Genomic DNA, 17,456 nt, shown 5'->3' with positions numbered 1-17,456 from the left:
ACCATAGGGGGGGCTCGGTTTCCCCCAGGCTGAACGTAAGAGGGGTGGGGGGGCTAGGCGAGTGCAAGGAGTCACTCGGTGAAGAATCACTCGATAAAGAGGATCAACACTTGGTTTGAGAAACTATGTCATACACATTAAGCGCAGAATATCCCACAGGGGGTCATCGCAGGAACAAGTAGACTAACAGTCGGTTGATAACTCACAGGGTGGGGGTTCCGGTAGACAGTCGGGGATGCCCTAGGGATAGGGAATTAAATAGCAGGGGTAGAGGGTTTTTGGATTAGGAAGTTATGACCTTTCAGTGTAGGCGGTTTGGGGGGGGGCCAGATAGTCGGTTAACTACCTGGCCTGTGGCGGTAAGGTCATTAATCGGTGAGCAGCATTTTAAGGTCCTTACGGGGGGGGCGGACCCATTCACGAAAGGGGCCGCCCGCGGGAGGGGCCATTTGGTCTCTCTCAGAACTTCAGGGGCAGGAGATGGTCTCCATTAATTTAAAGGGTGCGGGGGAGGGAGTCTACGCTTTCCTCAGGCTGGTAGCCACCCCTCACAACACTATGACGTCATTAAGGTGCGCGAGTGTCTGGGCCCTCCTGTTATGGTTAAATGGAGTTCGGGGAGCGCACGTGGGTGTAACGTGCCCTGGGTTGCGCATGCGCATCTTCAACGCGAGAGCGCAGCTGTAAAAGGATCTGACACCGGTTGGCGACCTTGCCGTAGGCCTTTATTAAAGTTATTAAAAAGTTATTAAAAAGTATTGGAAATATTAGAATGCAGTTTAATTTTCAGGATGATTAGATTACGTTAGGAGACACGCTGTATTAGCTATTTGTTAAGGTTAGCCCATCATACCATGTCGAAACGGATGTCAATCTAATATTCTGAAAAGTGTGCATTTTAATAATGATCAGAAATGTTTATTTGATTAAAATTTTTGATTTGTTTTTATATTTTAATAAATACGGCCAGGGGGGGGGGCCCGTACCCCCCCTTGACTTCCAAAGACCCCCATGTGTTGACTGGTTGAATTGGGTAATTCGGTCAGTGTTCAAGGGGGGAGGTGGCCGGCAGTCCAAGACCATGATACAAGGGGGGGGCCAATAGGCCCCCACGCAAGCATGGCGGGGCCCGGCCCCTCCCACAACCCGTCCCCTTCGGGGCCGCGTTCCTCGCCCCCTCGCCCCGGAAGTACTGGTGTGCTTCCGGGGCGAGGGGGCGGGGTCGCGGCGGCGAAGGGGTTAAGAGCCTGGGGAGCGCGGGAAGCGGCCTCTTTGTGCCCGCGCTCCCCGGGCTCGCTCTTCGCCCCACCGTGGGGCCGTTTAATTTTCCCCACCCTCCATCCCTTATTTAGCAGACCTTGGGGCTTGGCAAATGGTGAGTATCAGGTTTTGTCAATGTGCCGGAACATAGATGTAAGGGGGACTTGATCCAGTAGGCCTGGAATTTCCTGTGTACTGGAAGGAAGTACAGAATTTAAACGTTGGTGCAGTGCCGTGATTTTAACCAATTCTTTCCTTAGGCCCCTTTTTTCCCGCTTACAGGAGTAATTATATATGTAGATGTTATGCTTTGCTGTGTGTTAACAATTTTATCCTTAGGCCTTTTTTCCTTTTAGAATAGCATTGTCGTATTTATTATGTGTGTCTGGCGGTAAGGTCATTAATCGGTGAGCAGCATTTTAAGGTCCTTACGGGGGGGGCGGACCCATTCACGAAAGGGGCCGCCCGCGGGAGGGGCCATTTGGTCTCTCTCAGAACTTCAGGGGCAGGAGATGGTCTCCATTAATTTAAAGGGTGCGGGGGAGGGAGTCTACGCTTTCCTCAGGCTGGTAGCCACCCCTCACAACACTATGACGTCATTAAGGTGCGCGAGTGTCTGGGCCCTCCTGTTATGGTTAAATGGAGTTCGGGGAGCGCACGTGGGTGTAACGTGCCCTGGGTTGCGCATGCGCATCTTCAACGCGAGAGCGCAGCTGTAAAAGGATCTGACACCGGTTGGCGACCTTGCCGTAGGCCTTTATTAAAGTTATTAAAAAGTTATTAAAAAGTATTGGAAATATTAGAATGCAGTTTAATTTTCAGGATGATTAGATTACGTTAGGAGACACGCTGTATTAGCTATTTGTTAAGGTTAGCCCATCATACCATGTCGAAACGGATGTCAATCTAATATTCTGAAAAGTGTGCATTTTAATAATGATCAGAAATGTTTATTTGATTAAAATTTTTGATTTGTTTTTATATTTTAATAAATACGGCCAGGGGGGGGGCCCCGTACCCCCCCTTGACTTCCAAAGACCCCCATGTGTTGACTGGTTGAATTGGGTAATTCGGTCAGTGTTCAAGGGGGGAGGTGGCCGGCAGTCCAAGACCATGGTAAGGTGTTCTCTCTTATGCGAGAGACTGGCTTGGGTTGTTGTGCTGCTACCAGCTTTGTTTACGGTCCTTTAGTTAGAGCCCCAGAGAGAAGGGATTTCTTCACTCGTCTCGAGGGAGCGTCGTCATACGCATCTGGAGGTAGGCTGAAATGTTGTCGCTGCATACTGTGTTAGTCCTTTTGGCCTGCGCAACTTTTGACCCCTATGTATTTAATCATATGTGGTACTTGATCATGTGATCTGATTTTTTCTGTTCTGTATTTGTTTTGTTTCAAAACTCAATACATTTTTTTTTTTTTAAGAAATAAAAAATTACAGCATCGCAGCCCGCCAGTGTCTCTCAAAGATGGAATACCAGGCAGCACAAGAAAGACAGACTGCATGACATTATAATTAAACAACAGGCCATCATAGGAGAGAATATGCATTCCCTTTCATAAGGGAACAATAGTGAACATATTTTTGGCTGCAATATTCTAATTATCTATGCGAGATCGTTATCTGGGAAAGAGCAGAGCATAAAAAGACAGCCAAGGGCAATAAAATGTATAGAAGTCTTGAAAATGGAGGTTGCTGCAAGCAGGAGATGGTTGGTCTACAACAGATGAATCGGTCACTCAAAGAAAAGATGATCCTGAATAAGCCCACTGTTCATCACTGAAGGATTAACGCTTATATATCGATTTAGAGTGGAGATTTGTAGTACTGTTTTGAAAGGGCAAACGATGTAATATATGGAGAGTTTATGACTTTGTTTATTGAATTCATTCTATGGATAAGGTTGGGTCTTGAATGCTTTATAAAATACTGTGATGTGATTCGTGTCAGGTTAGAGCGCAAATGTTTACATGTTTTTAAATACCAAAAACAAAGAAAAACTTGAAATAAAAAAAAATATAAAAAGAAAAAACTGAAAGCCGTTTGGCTTTAACTGGATGGAGCTGCCAAAGAAGGGGATCGCTCTCAGCTTTCGAAATTCGCATCAGGAATAGTTATCCCCAACAAATGCCCAAGCAGCATGTTAACCAATATTTTAGCCGAAATGTGGCATAACCGTTTCAGCAACCTTCCCAAGGTTTTATCAGGGTACACATGTCCCTGAACCTTCAATCACCTGGTACAGGGGCATAGAATCACAGATTTGGAAGCCTGTACTGTCCTACAGGCTGTGGGTCACAAGGTATAAAAACACTTCACTGGACTTATTTCACCTTTTCTGGATCTTTAGGTTCCTCCAATTAATGAAGCTTTTTAATGGGCGCATAAAATCTGGCGACTTTCCAAGCACAGGAGCTATCGCAGGGGTTTAAAACGTGTGATGTAGCAGACGCCGCTTTGCTATGGCATTATCTTCTGTAAATTAACTTCAGAACTCTTTGGGAACGTGCTGTTGGCTGGGATAACAAATGGAGCAATTAAATTAAGCTGACGACTGATATGCAATTTGGTTTTGTGGCGTTCTGCCAAATCTGTAATTGCAAATAGATGTTCCCTCTGCTTGACCTTTATGGGTCTCAGCTCGCCCTAGGGTAGTGTTAAAGGGATGAAACTGTGGCTTACAGACGGACAAACAGGAATAGAAGTGGCCATTCTAAATATGTCATGGCATGACTCACGAACTATCCAGATAAGGTGAGTTACAGCTACATAGAGTTGCTTCCAGCCCTTTGGCACATAAAACATGATGTGTTCTGGCAACGTCTTGTTAATATGCGCATGTATTCTATGGCTGAATCGCCTAAAACCATCTGTGTACAAGTACCAAAGGTGGATGGCTCGACTGGTGTTACTGTGTCTCTATGTTGACTTCACTTACTTTCCCAGACACCAAATGGACTTCATCTTTATACTTCCAACTGGATAGACTTAGTAGGGGAAGAGTCCACAGGCCTATACTATGAGTGGACCTGCAGGCTTTCAGCACGGAAGTGTCAATGTGTTGCCAGCTAACTTCTTGCCAAAGCTGGACTGTTCCCATGAGGCACAGGGGTCAGACTGATATGCATATGGCCATGTCTGAACTGGGGTGGCAGAGTGGGCTAAAGAACGGTGATGGATCAAACCCAGATCTGTTGACTGGGTGTGAGTGTTTGATGGGTTCAGATGCTCCGTCCATCACCACCCCCTTTTGTACCGCTTTGTTCGCCATAAATTGGCAGGGTATGCTCAGACGTGAGTCCCTTGCTCACTTTGCCACTGGATTCAAGCAAGCCTGGATGATGACGGCTGAAATGCCAGAAACCGGTCCTAGGAAACTTGAATCCGGTCCAGGGAAGGCAGGGCTTTGCAGTTCTGGGTGGACTGTTCCCATGGGGCATAGGGTCAGACTGATTTGCATATGGCCATGTCTGAAATGGGGTGGCAGAGTGGGCTAAAGAACGGTGATGGATTAAACCCAGATCTATTGACTGGGTGTGAGTGTTTGATTGGTTCAGATGCTCCGTCCATCACCACCCCCTTTTGTACCGCTTTGTTCACCATAAGTTGGCAGGGTATGCTCAGACGTGAGTCCCTTGCTCACTTTGCCACTGGATTCAAGCAAGCCAAGCTGATGACTGCTGAAATGCCAAAAACCGGTCCTAGGAAGCTTGAATGCGGTCCAGGGAAGGCATGGCTTGGCAGTACGGGCTGGACTGTTCCCATGAGGCACCGGGCCAGACTGATTTGCATATGGCCATGTCTGAACTGGGGTGGCAGAGTGGGCTAAAGAACCCTTTTGTACCGCAAAGTTGAAAAGGGCCCATCGGTCTGGGCTAACTATAATATCCAATATCTTGAACTTTGAGAACTACAGTCTCACCCACTGGATTGTGTTTCTGAAGATAAAACTCTCTACGAGGAGCAGTTTATCCTCATACAAATCCTCCTACCCAAAATAAAGGTCATACGAGTTAGATAGATTAAACGAAGTGCATTTGCCTCAGTGGCAAATCAAAGAGAAGCTCTCCATCAAAAGAGACCTACTTTGAACTCCCATCTGCTATAAACAAAACATCTGCCGTAGGAACATACCGCACGCAGTTTGCGAGATATTTTATACCGGAGTAGTTAGTTGGCTTAATCAGAATAGGTAAAGGGACTTGGACCAGAGGCACTTTATTTAATTGCCAAACCGTGCCTTGCTTCAAAGTAGGAGTAGTGATGGGATTCCAGAATAGCAAAATACTTGGGAACGAAAAGTACTGGGAATTTGAATTCTATATAAAGGGAACAGCCACTGAAATGAAAAATCTCCATCTCTCTAGACACACTCCTGCATCCCCAACCATACTGAGTTGAGAACGCACCCTTGTTTGGTGATGCTTCAGTGGGGTTTGAGAACCATGTTGACATAATGTTCAAGATGTCCCTTTAACGTTGAGCTTCACAGCCAGTTAGTAGGGGATGTTTTTGGTTGCATTTGTGAGGTTCAGAAGCACTCAGGTCTCCTCTCTAAAAAAATAAGACGTTGAGTGAAGGGAAAGAGACAGAGGAGACAGGTACCCCGCTTCTACTTTGAATCACTGCCTATGGCACCATGAATGCTCCTAAATTAAAGGAAGAGCACCGAAAAACAGTCCTAAGCTGTAGCCTAGAAAAACAGCCATCCCAAACACTCATTTCAAACAACCTGACTCACACTTGTTTTAGTGCGCGTGTCCTTGAAGAGAAAACAACATGCTCTTTCAAAGGAGAGTCTCTTATGGAGAACCCACATCAAGGCTTAGGGAGAAGAATCCATATCCCTTTTTTCTCCTCACCCAAATCCTCAGGTAACTCTTCCTTAGATGGAAGGATTAGCCCATCCTTTATGAATTCCAATATAGAGATATGGTGTGAGTTCTATGAATGCTCACAATTAAATGGCACTTTGTGCCAATGGGAACTCTTACTATTGACTAAAACGGCCAAGTTATCATACAATTTCCCTGTTGGATTCCTCTGTAAAAATCGTGGGTCGAATCATCCTCGAAAGGCTGCTAGATTGGACTTCCGATTGTAAAATCTTGGTTAAAATACAGTATGGTTTCCACACAGGGCTGTAGACATTAGAGCAAAGCCTTAATGTACACCTTTTAATCAGTAAATATAAAGTGGCCAAGCTGCGTTCACCTTGCTCTACTTACCATGTTTTTATGGATCTTTCAATTGCCTCCGATAGTGTGAAGAGATCAAAGCTCTGGTCCATTCTGACATCTTTGGGGGTCAAGGAGGGATTCATGTATTTTAAAAACACATTTTTTACAGGCTCTTCACTTTGATCTTTCTACCTCTTCAAGATTTTGGGACAGAGGGAATGTACTGACTCCTTTAAACTAAATAGAGGAGTCTGGCAGGGCTGTGTCTTGGCCTCTATTATATTTTTGTTATATATTAATGGTCTAGATATCGCCCTTTTACATGCAGGAAGTATTTGCTCGTTGTTTGGAACAGGCCGCTGCCTGCTCAGTTTCATGCTGATGACGCAGTTCCACTAGCCAAAACGTTGGGTGGGCTTAAGATCTTACCAGATGTTTTTTTGGGAATTTACGGAGAACTTGAACTTGGAGCCCCCTAGGTCCAAAATTTTTATTATGGCATGTGGACCAAGGAATATGAAAAAAAGCGGTCTCTCGATCAAGGGCAAGCAGTTAAAGAGGGTAAACAATTTTGCCTTTTTTGGGTGTAACATTTGATCACAGCTTTACCCAGGCGTTTTGTCTGTCAAGCAGGAGAGCATGCTTTTTACAGGCAGCTAGCTGCACCTTCTGTCTCTCCTTTATAATTGGGGAAAAGCCTATTACCCCTCTTTTGGAGATCTATAAAAGGAAGTGTACTCCTGCACTCACGTATGATGCAGGGGGTTGGGGCGGTACCAATACTAAAAGCTTCTAGGTTGAGGAAAATAGGACACTCAGATGGATTTGGGGCATCCCCGCAAGCATCCCTCACTTTTTGACCCATGAAGAACTTGGCTTGGACTAAGATAATGACCATGTTAAATTGGCGCCTTTGCTGCTTTCGTGTTCGATCTAGATTAATGATCAGGCTGTAGTATTGTACAGTATGCAGATGAAGAAAGGTTTGAAGTCCCAGGTCTCGCAAGTCCTTGGTTGATAGGCTAATTTAGGGTGCTCGATTATCCTCAGAAATGGGAAAACACTTTACCCATCAAGGCATACATCATTTAGAGTTATAGGAAACATCCAGTGAATATGTATTTTCTTAGCTTGCAATGTATAGGGATCCATAAATCCAGTTGTTCGAAAGGAGTAGAGCAATTGTATTAATACTTGAACAAGGTGCTGGTTCCAAGCGGTGAACTAAGGTATACAGAAAGTGAATAGCCAACATGGGTTTGCCCGCCCCAGCTTGCAGGCCTGAGGCTTTCTCTAGGCGGAGGATCTACAGGTCCTGAATAAAGTTGCAGTATGCACTATCAAAGTGTGAAAGGTTCTTGAAAGGTTCACAAGACGTTCTAGGCGGTCTAGAGCGGCAAAGAGTCCACTGCGGTCCTGTTAAGTATAGTTCATTGTACAGTATTTAGAATTAGGTTATAATTTATTAAGTTCTCTTGTGGTTCACTGTTTCTTTAATGTTATTATTTGTATTTGGAATGAGGCGTGTTCTGGTCATTCTAAAGGAATCTGGCAGGCAGCATTCTGATGTTGGCTGCTGAGGTAACCAGTGCTTTATGCATCTCCTATGTCGTGGGCTGTTAGATTAATAAACAACTTATACAATTCTTGGAATCAAGTCTTCCTTTTCTTCTTTTAAAATTGTACAATGATACACAGGCCTCTTTTAAGAGGGAATTCATTGAGGATTGTCTGGCACGTGCCCTGGGTCCTACGAACCCATGGTTGCATTATAGGCGATTGTTTCTTTGAAATTAGGAAGGCCACCTATATTTTTTAACCCATGGCACCTTAGGTGGGAGGACAAACACTGGCTCCACAACAGATTCCGGGCAGATAAGGGAAAGGGAATTATCTCAGTCGAAAGCCTATGCTATGATTTAAACTACTCTTGGGGTGGAGCCCTACTTGGAACGTGTAACATCACCCTGGGAAAAGATGTTACTCACAAGGTTTTGTATATGTTCCATCATATGGAAACTTTGCTTCCTCTTGGGACAATATGATGTTGCTAGTACCTGCTGTTGCCCTTGTGATGAAACTTCATTTCAAATCTTGCTACATTTTCTATTTTTTTGCACATACTATAAGCATCTGTCAAGGTTTTTTAGTCCCAGGTTTAGAAAGTATGCAGATTAAAAGATGTAGAGTAGCACTAATTTATTAGAAGTCATTATGCATCGAAGGAAGTAAGTCAGAGAGTTGGTAGTTTTTTAAGCTGCCATTTGTTATAAAAATTCATTAAGGTTTTAACTAGACATGATCATTGTCATATATATGGAAATGAGCTCTTGGTCTTAGTTCACTTTTTATTACTATTTTACCTTGTAATCATGTTTTTCAACTTTTTTTTACTAATTCTGATTTATTTATATATAATAAATTGTATACTGAATGTAGATTTGTTGTTATTTTATGACCATCTTTAAGATGGTCAAATAAAGAGAGAACGGATTTGAATAAGACTCCTATTGAATTCTTACAGTAGGACTGGTCGGCTGTCTTCCTGCTATTGAGCCGATATACAACTGCATGAACAGTAGCAATTGTGAGGCTGTCCATCTCCATTGTGTTGAGGGCTCTTCTGATTTGTGTGTGTCCAACCTCTGTGCCAACTGCTACCAGTCTAGCTTTGAAGGTGGATTAATTTGGCAAAATGCACCTCAGGTACATTTTCGGTCCCATTACTAACTAAGCCAGAATGCGATTGTGCATGTATCACCTTGCGACGAAACCCAAGCACTAAGATCTTGCAGATAATTCAGAACTTGTCCCAGTGCAATTACTCAACATTCAACACTTTGGCAGCAATTGTGACATTAAGCAGGCAGACCGCTGCTCTTAACAACAGGACAGCCAAGTCACAATTCCACCACACTAAAAGCCATGATAAATGAATTCCCTTCGCACACACCTTCAATCGAGATCTGGTGATCCTCGTGCAATGCACCTCTGAGTTTTATCAGGAGGGAATCCGTACTGGACAGAGGCATGGAATGCACCTCAAAGTTTCCTCAAGTGGAATTGGAACAGAGGATGCCGTGACCAGAGAGGCTTTTAAAGTTTAGCCATGACAAATTGGTTAGAACAACAGATCACCCAGTTATGAGCCTGCGAGAAAAAATGACTGCTCTCTCTATATATCCGAGGTCATTTTTGCTTCCATATCGAAAATGAGAGTGCCGAGCCTACCATAAATTCAAGTCTAACAAAGCCCTGTAGAAAAGGAAAGCATGCAATCAGGTCAGTGGTGCTCAGTCCTCAGGCACTGAAGGCACGGATAGTCATCAAGAGCAGAGATAGGACGAACAGTACCAATTACAGTGACTCAATGTTAACGTGCATTCTCTCAAGCAGGAGTGACCCATCTATTATGGGAGTGAACTAAAGGTTTGAAAAAGACATTGGACTGAAACCTCCAATTTGCTTCCTTCTCTCCCTATACTTTCCATGACAGTTCCAGCCATATAAAGTTTGACAAACTTACTGACTGCTAGCATGACATCTGTACTGGAACAAAAGGCATTAAAATGGCCAGAGGCTTATTCCTCTAGACTAATTTCAGAGATGGTAGGAAGAAGGAGCCTACTCTAACCTTCTTGAGAAATAAGACCAAGACTCTACAGATCAATAAAGTTAACTATTTTAGAGAAAAGGAAACTGTCAAGCAAGAATGGACCATGCTGTGTAATGGCTCAATTTCCATCTGATGGTTGAGAAGCCCCTGGCGAAGAACAAAATGAAGATGGTACTGACAGCTTGTCTGGATACTGTACAACTAGACCAGGTCAACATCAGAAAAGCAAAGTGAACAAATTGTACACTCCCACGCCTGTACGGTCTTAAGAAAACAGTAGCCTCTGCTATGCTACCTATAGGCCATCTTCCAATATTACTATGTGTTGTTCCTGAGCTCCTGGGAAATGAATAAGCAAACCGATCTAGCCTGTATAACCAAAAGATAAGAGGCTGCAACTAACCTAGCAGAAGGCAAGCGCTCTCACCAATTAAGCCTAAAATGTATATTCCCAGGCTATAATGAGCTTAAGATGATAGACATATTTTTTTTGAATGAGGACATCATGTAACCAGCGACTGTGACAGTGGACTGTCAGACAAGAAACTGGTCTATCGTTTGTCATCAATGGCTTTAATCATGCAATGCTTATATAAAGAGGGTATGCTCAAACAACAGAAAATCTTTACCCCAAGAATGTCCTTGTCGGAAACACAGAGGAGAGACTCCCAGAAATACCCTCATTTTAGACAAGCATGATCTAGAAATTCAGTTTGAGGCTCGCCATAAACTTTAGGAGGAACATTTGTTTCCATTTGCTCTTAAAATTGGATCTCAATTCCAAGGCCTTAGAGTCCTTTTCAATTCTTGGTCTAAAACAGTAAACTACTATTTTGTGGAAAAATTGGGATTGGCAATACCCTCTGGCGGTACATAACCAGCTGAGGAGGATTTGATATACAAACTTATAGAACATAATGTACACGCCCTAGGTGGCCTGTTGGTGCTGAATTAAAACAGAGCTAAGTAAAAAATTCAAGTGATGACTAACCAAGAGAAAGCAAGCCGTTTTTATTAATTAAACCACAGGGATGGATCTGAGAGCTTTCCTGAAGAAAGGGCCATTTTTTCTTAGTATAAAGGAGGAGGAGAGGCCATTCCACAATTCAGGGGTTTGTTTGCGCAACAATCAACCCTCACTACGACCTTTCTTTATTCAAGGAGTGCACAGTAAGGCTTGCTGTGATTAACTTAACCCCTTCCACGCTCATGAGCTGGGCTCGTCATGCAGTAGCCTCCTGCTACGCTGATGACGAGCCCAGCTCGTCATGAATAATGGGGTTCATGGAGTTCCAGCACAGGAGAAAAATCCCCATAGCATTCAAGGTGTTAATGGTCGCTGCGCTACTACTTCAAGTGTAGCTTAGCAGGTCGGCTGCTGCTTTTTGATGTATGCAAGAGAGACTTAAACTTCTCACCAATGAGAACAAGGACAACAAACCAGTCTACATGAGAAGAGTCACTGAACTCAATGTTGTACGAGAGGACTGCAAGTGTGCTCTTTCAGAAGGGGACCAATGGTAATCCAGTGGTGATCCCAGGGTGCAGACCCCACTGCCCAAGAAAAAGGATAAGAAACACCCAGCTCTGTCCACTGAAATCTGTAGTGTGTCACCTCCCTCTCCCCTCCAGGACTAATAAAGCCATTATTATGGACACCACAGTCAATGTAAAAGCAGATTTCTAAACCAGTCTCTTTGCTGATTGTATAACTAAATACCTTTACTAGCTAAAAGTGGAAGGAGATGGCACTGCCTAGCATTTGATAGACTTACTGATATGTTTATGTTTGGTACCCACAAAGTATTACATTGGCTAGCCATCTGAGACCAAATCATGATTAAACTGGCCTTCTGTACTAACCAGTGTTTTAAATTTCAAACTGCACAGTATTTCCGTTTAGAAATAAGCTATATCCAGGTAGTCCTTGAGACATTTTAGCTATTCTCCTTGGCCATTGTCAATATATGCCTGGTTTTCAAACAAGGGAGATAGCTTGCCTGTCTGAAAGCAAAAAATCAGCAACAAATTGGCCATATAGCTTTATCAGGCAACAACCATCCCACAGAAACGTATGGTGCCCAGCAAAAATGGCATAGCTGCATCAGCATTAGTGGCAAAAGAGTCGCCTGGCAGCATAAAAAGAATATGTCTGCAGTATGATCCAGATGGATCATACCTATCAAGAAACCAAACTAACGACTAACCAAAACAAGCATTTGCAATGCAATAGGTCTCGCATTAGGAAAGTTTGAGCTATTGGTATTGTAAATGGCAAAGTTTTTATTTATGTTTTTTTTTTTTTTAAATAGCTAAATTAATAGCTTTGTCATTTACAATGCCAATAGTTATAACTTTCGCAAATGTGATACCTATAGCATTTGTAATGCAATATGTTTTGTATTTACATGACTTAGATGTATTGATATTACAAATAACAATGGCAATGAGTTGTCTCTATGTAGAAGACACTGAGTAAGTCGTCTACTGGTTTGTGGTCAATGCTCTTAGCTCACGAAATAGACTCTGTAGAGCAGTCTTTGGGCTTTTATTTGTTCGCTGATGTTTACTGTAAGTATATGATTAAATCTATTAAAAAAAAAAAATCTATAAAAAAATAAAAACGACCACCAGCCAAGACAAAGTATTGTTCCAAAATAGGGAGCGGTAGCTAGCATTTGCCATGTGTGAACATGTGCCTGCAAAAACGGCAATGAGGATTAAGTGTGACAGGCGCAGAATGTAGTTAAAAGTCTCTCACAACTCTCTGGTTTCGCGTAGCACAGGTCGTCTTAAATGAGGACTGAGTGTGTCGGGTGCTGAATGTCGTGAAAAGTCGCTCTCTACTCTATTGATTTCGCGTAGCACGGATAATTTAAGATTATGGCAGCCTGTATGCATGCATTCTTGTCAGCTACCCACCCATGCCCAGCCGCCATCAGCTCTCACCAGTATTGAAAACGCAGCACGGGCCCGGTGTAGAGAGGCACGGCAGGCTGCCTCCGTAGCTCGCGCGGTTCCTCTCTTTCTGGCGTGACCACATTTTCTTTGGCCATATACATGTCGCGTAGGGTCAAGGCGCTGAACAGAAGCACAGACAGCAGGGCTTTAAGTGGTCAGATAAAAAGTCAAAACGAAACCTAAGAGCCGTGCGCGTGAGCTTCTACCGTAGACAGCTCACGTCGCGCGGCTCTTATGTTTCGTTTTCCAAAGCGCATGGCAGAGTCGCGCTCGCACACATGCGCGCTCACGAGGTCAAATCCGAGATCCGAGACGGAAAGCGCGTGCACCTCCCCTGTCCCATTTCGAGGTTTGGAGGTGGATAGAGGTAAATGGGGGTGAGGGCGATTTAAGAGCTCAGGGGTGGGTAGAAGCAAAGGGAGCAGAGGGTGACTCAAGGGTTATGGGCTGGGTAGAGGTGAAGGGAGGTGAAGGTGTCTTGAAAGTTCAGGGGTGGGTTGGCGTAAAGGGGGGTGAGGCTGATTTTACTGTTCGGGCGTGGGCAGAGACAAAGGTGATTTTAGGATTCAGGTGTGGGTAGAGGTAAAGGGAGCTGAGGGCGACTTGAGGGTTAGGGTGTGGGTAGAGTTAAAGGGAGGTGAGGGCAACTTGAGGGCTTAGGAGTGGGTAGAAGTAAAGAGGTATGGGCAACTTGAGCGTTAGGGTGTGGGTAGAGTTAAAGGGAGGTCAGGGCAACTTGAGGGCTTAGGAGTGGGTAGAAGTAAAGAGAGGTATGGGCAAATTGAGCGTTAGGGTGTGGGTAGAGTTAAAGGGAGCTGAGGGCGACTTGAGGGTTCAGGAGTGGGTAGAAGTAAAGAGAGGTATGGGCAACTTGAGCGTTAGGGTGTGGGTAGAGTTAAAGGGAGGTGAGGGCAACTTGAGGGCTGAGGGGTGGGTGGAAGTAAAGGGAGGAGAGGGTGAGTCGAGAGTTAAGTGGTGGGTAGGGTACAGGGAGGTCCTATTCTATTCAGATGTTTTTGTATAGCGCTTGGTTATCAGTAGGCCTCCCAGCTCTTTCATAGCTACCGTAGGGGGTATGGGTTACTTGAAAGGTCACGGGTGGGTAGAGGTAATGTGACTTGAGTGTTGAGGGGCCAGTAAAGGTATGGGAGGTTAGGATGATTTTAGGGTTCGGAGTGGGAAGAGTTAAAGGGAGATAAGGATGATTTTAGGGTTCGGAGTGGGAAGAGTTAAAGGGAGTTAAGGATGATTTTAGGGTTCGGAGTGGGAAGAGTTAAAGGAAGTTAAGGAGGATTTTAGGGTTCGGAGTGGGTGGAGTTAAAGGGAGGTAAGGATGATTGTAGGGGTTAGGAGTGGGCACCAGCCAGGAACAAATCAGGATTCGCAGATGATACTACAGTGCACCAACCTATTTAGTCGGCTTTTTTATTGAATTGTTGATTTTAAAGTCAAGAAACGACCGCATGCAGGTGTATGTGAAGGCTCACAGCTGCTGTCTCGCTGGGGGTGTGGAATCTAAAGAGGTGAAACCAAAATCCTCCCAAAGTCGCCTGGCTGGGCCGTCCTGGGCGCTGGAAATATGAAACCAGCTGCGGTTCCTCTCCACCCTGGGTCCCGTGCCTCTGCACGTGCTTCAATATGAATAACAACACCCCTGGCATGAAAGGCAGAATAAGGGACTTAAGTCAGGTGACTTGCATAGCCAGCACACTCCCCCTGAGCATGGTCTCAGCAGCACTGCTGGTACAAGCAGCCTCTTCTCCGTGGCTGCAGCTCTGATCTCCCAAGGAGCAGGCCGAAGGCCTCATGAAGAAGCATGTCCCCAGGGACCCATCCCCTCCTCCCTTCCCCCACCCTAGTTACGAAGGTGCCTGCCCCGGTGACCTGGAGGGGATCGGTGTCTGCACCGTGTGTCTGGTGTCTGCAGCCTCAGGCCCGTCTTGTCGTGTCTGTGAACGGTGCTCTCCAGAGGCAGCAGCGTGCTAGTGACGGGGACCTCACCCGAAGCCCCTATGCCGCCACTGCCCCCGTGGAGGGGCAGCAGGCCTCTAGCTAGAGTGAACGCTGCCAACCCCTCTCCAACCACACCCGTGCATGAGAAGCTGCCCCCTAGCGACAGGGAACGCTGCCAGCCCCCTGCACCACCCCCGTCCAGGAGGAGCAGCAGGCCTCGCGTGACCGGGGGGGGGGGGGGGGGGGGGGTCTATCAGCCCCCAGCCCACATATCCGTCCAGGAGCAGCAAGCCCCTAATAACAGTGACCTCACCCGCAGCCCATATCCAGCCACTGCCCCTGTGGAGGGGCAGCGGGCCTCTGGCTTGAGTGAATTCTACCAACTCCTCTCCAACCACACCCGTGCAGGAGCAGCATGCCCCCTAGTGACGGGGACCTCTGCCAACCTACCGTCGCCACCATCACCACCCCGTGCAGACCAACCCCTCCACCCTCGCCCAGGGGCAGCAGGCCTCAGGCGACAGGGGGCGCTAGTGCCAGCCCGCACTCCCGTCCAGGAGCTGCAGGCGCCTTTAGTGGGCAGGCGCTCTGTGACCTTCAGGCCAGGAACCGTCGGTACCACAGAGTGGGATCCACAGTTGCACCTCTCTGCCAACTCTCCACAACAGACTCTCCCAGCGCCTGCAAGCTTTGTTCTTCCCGGGTGCGAGTCAGTCTGTCCGAATTAACCTTGGTGCCCCGTCTCCCCAGTGCAGATGTCTCCCCCTTGTCACCTGACGCTCGGTGCCCTCACACAATAACGCAGGTTGTTCCCAGTGACCGCAGCTCAGTCATACTCACACTGGGGCAGCTCCTAGCTCTCACTTGTGATCCGGAGCGCTGTGTCACCATCACAGCCTCCGCCACCTCATCTCACCCTCGGGCAAAGCAGGAGAAGTCCTTACAGGCCAGCGTCTGGACACCTCGAGGCACAGGGCAAAAGTTAACCAGTCCCCTTAAACAATAACTTTTTCAACTACAAGAAATATTCCAATAACTAGCTTGCAAAATAAATTAACTATTTGGTGTCCACCATACTCGTCACATACAGAGACTTTTATCTTGCCTTGTCAAGTTTGAGCCCAGTCCAGAGATGGACTGGTCTTGCAAAGAACATGTAGCGTCCTTCCAATATACTGACCGGAGGCCTGGAGCAGGGGTCATAAAATATGCAATACTGGGGTAGATTTGGTTGTATATCAGGTAAGTCAACAGGGTTGGGGCAGAGTTAGTCACATGTTGCTTCACCGCCGGCCTGCGACCAGGAAGTCAGGCAGGCCGGGCGGGACAACAGGAAGTAGGAGGGCAGGAGCCTACCCCGCCTCCCACAGAAGACCTGCAATTGTTTGGAGCACCGGAGCAGGCAGGAGCCTACCCTGCGCCCCGGTGCCGAAGAAGGGAGGAAGAGTCCTGCTGCCGGTGAGAGCCTCTGCACCAAGGAAGCCGGTGAGTGGGGCTTCGCCTTCTTGCTGGGCTGCGAGGGGCATGTGTGTGTGCGCGCGCGTGCGGTGGCGGGCTGTGTATGTGTGTGAGCGTGCGTGTGTGTATGTGTCTTGGAGTCTGTGTGTATGCGTGTGTGACTGTGGGGGGGGGGGAGGGGGTTGCCTGTCTGGGTGCCTGCGTGTCTGCGTAAGTGCGTGTGCGCGCGTGTGTGTGTCTGTGTGCATGCATGCGCGTTAGGCTGATGGGAGGGAAGTGCACGGTGCGGCGCAGGACGGAACGTGCGCGTTCGCGCACACAAATCCAGGAAAAAAGCTCGTACCACTTTCTTGTCCCTCCTTCCCCCCAGACTGATAACTATACGTCTCCAGCTGGACACATGCATCCTTCGGATGCATTACCAGCGAGACCCAAAAAGATTATCCCCAGACTGGGGAGCATCAACTATAGCTTGCACACTACTGTGGCAAAGTGTTAGGGTACAGAAAACACCTCCCTTCCACTTTGCAGTCTTATTTTTTCAGTATTGCCATTATGGCACCTACTTACAGATCTGCAGTCCAATTCACAAAAGTCTACTTACAGAAATGTAACAGGTGTATATTTCAACGTGCAGAAACGAGAAGCAAATGTGCATTTGCACAATTAATACTTTTTTAGTAACAGGGATAATCATTTTTCCCAGGGAGTAAAAAGTTCCCAGATACCTTATCAATTTTGGGTTGTTCCATCACCTCCCCCAACCCCACAAAATATATTTATTCTTGCCCTTGACAGGAGGAAAGAAAGCATTTTCGGGGTGGCAACCCAACTGCAAGTTTGAGGGTTTGTGTTCACCACTTTTAACAGGTGATCCCACCAATCACACTGTCACAAGGTGAAGAGCCGATATCACAGTGTGCTCACAATTAGCTAGAAACCTTGCAGAGAGCATCTTTCCAGCTAATTGGTTGGAGGTTGTGTTCAATCGATGTCCAATACGAGGTACGAATCCTCCTCAGGAGATCGGCA

General features: G+C 46.2%; 1 protein-coding gene across 4 annotated transcripts in view; it reads right to left on the bottom strand.

Moving 5' to 3' along the window:
• The window catches only part of RAB11FIP3 (RAB11 family interacting protein 3), a 533,384-nt gene that overhangs the window by 313,784 nt on the left and 202,144 nt on the right, over positions 1-17,456 (bottom strand). The gene's annotated exons all lie outside the window — the stretch shown is intronic.

This window comes from Lissotriton helveticus, chromosome 10, assembly GCF_964261635.1.
Source record: "Lissotriton helveticus chromosome 10, aLisHel1.1, whole genome shotgun sequence".
In the NCBI taxonomy this organism is placed as follows: domain Eukaryota; kingdom Metazoa; phylum Chordata; class Amphibia; order Caudata; family Salamandridae; genus Lissotriton; species Lissotriton helveticus.
The sequence above is the reverse complement of the archived record's forward strand: the minus strand, read 5'-3'. Positions and strand labels throughout refer to the sequence as shown.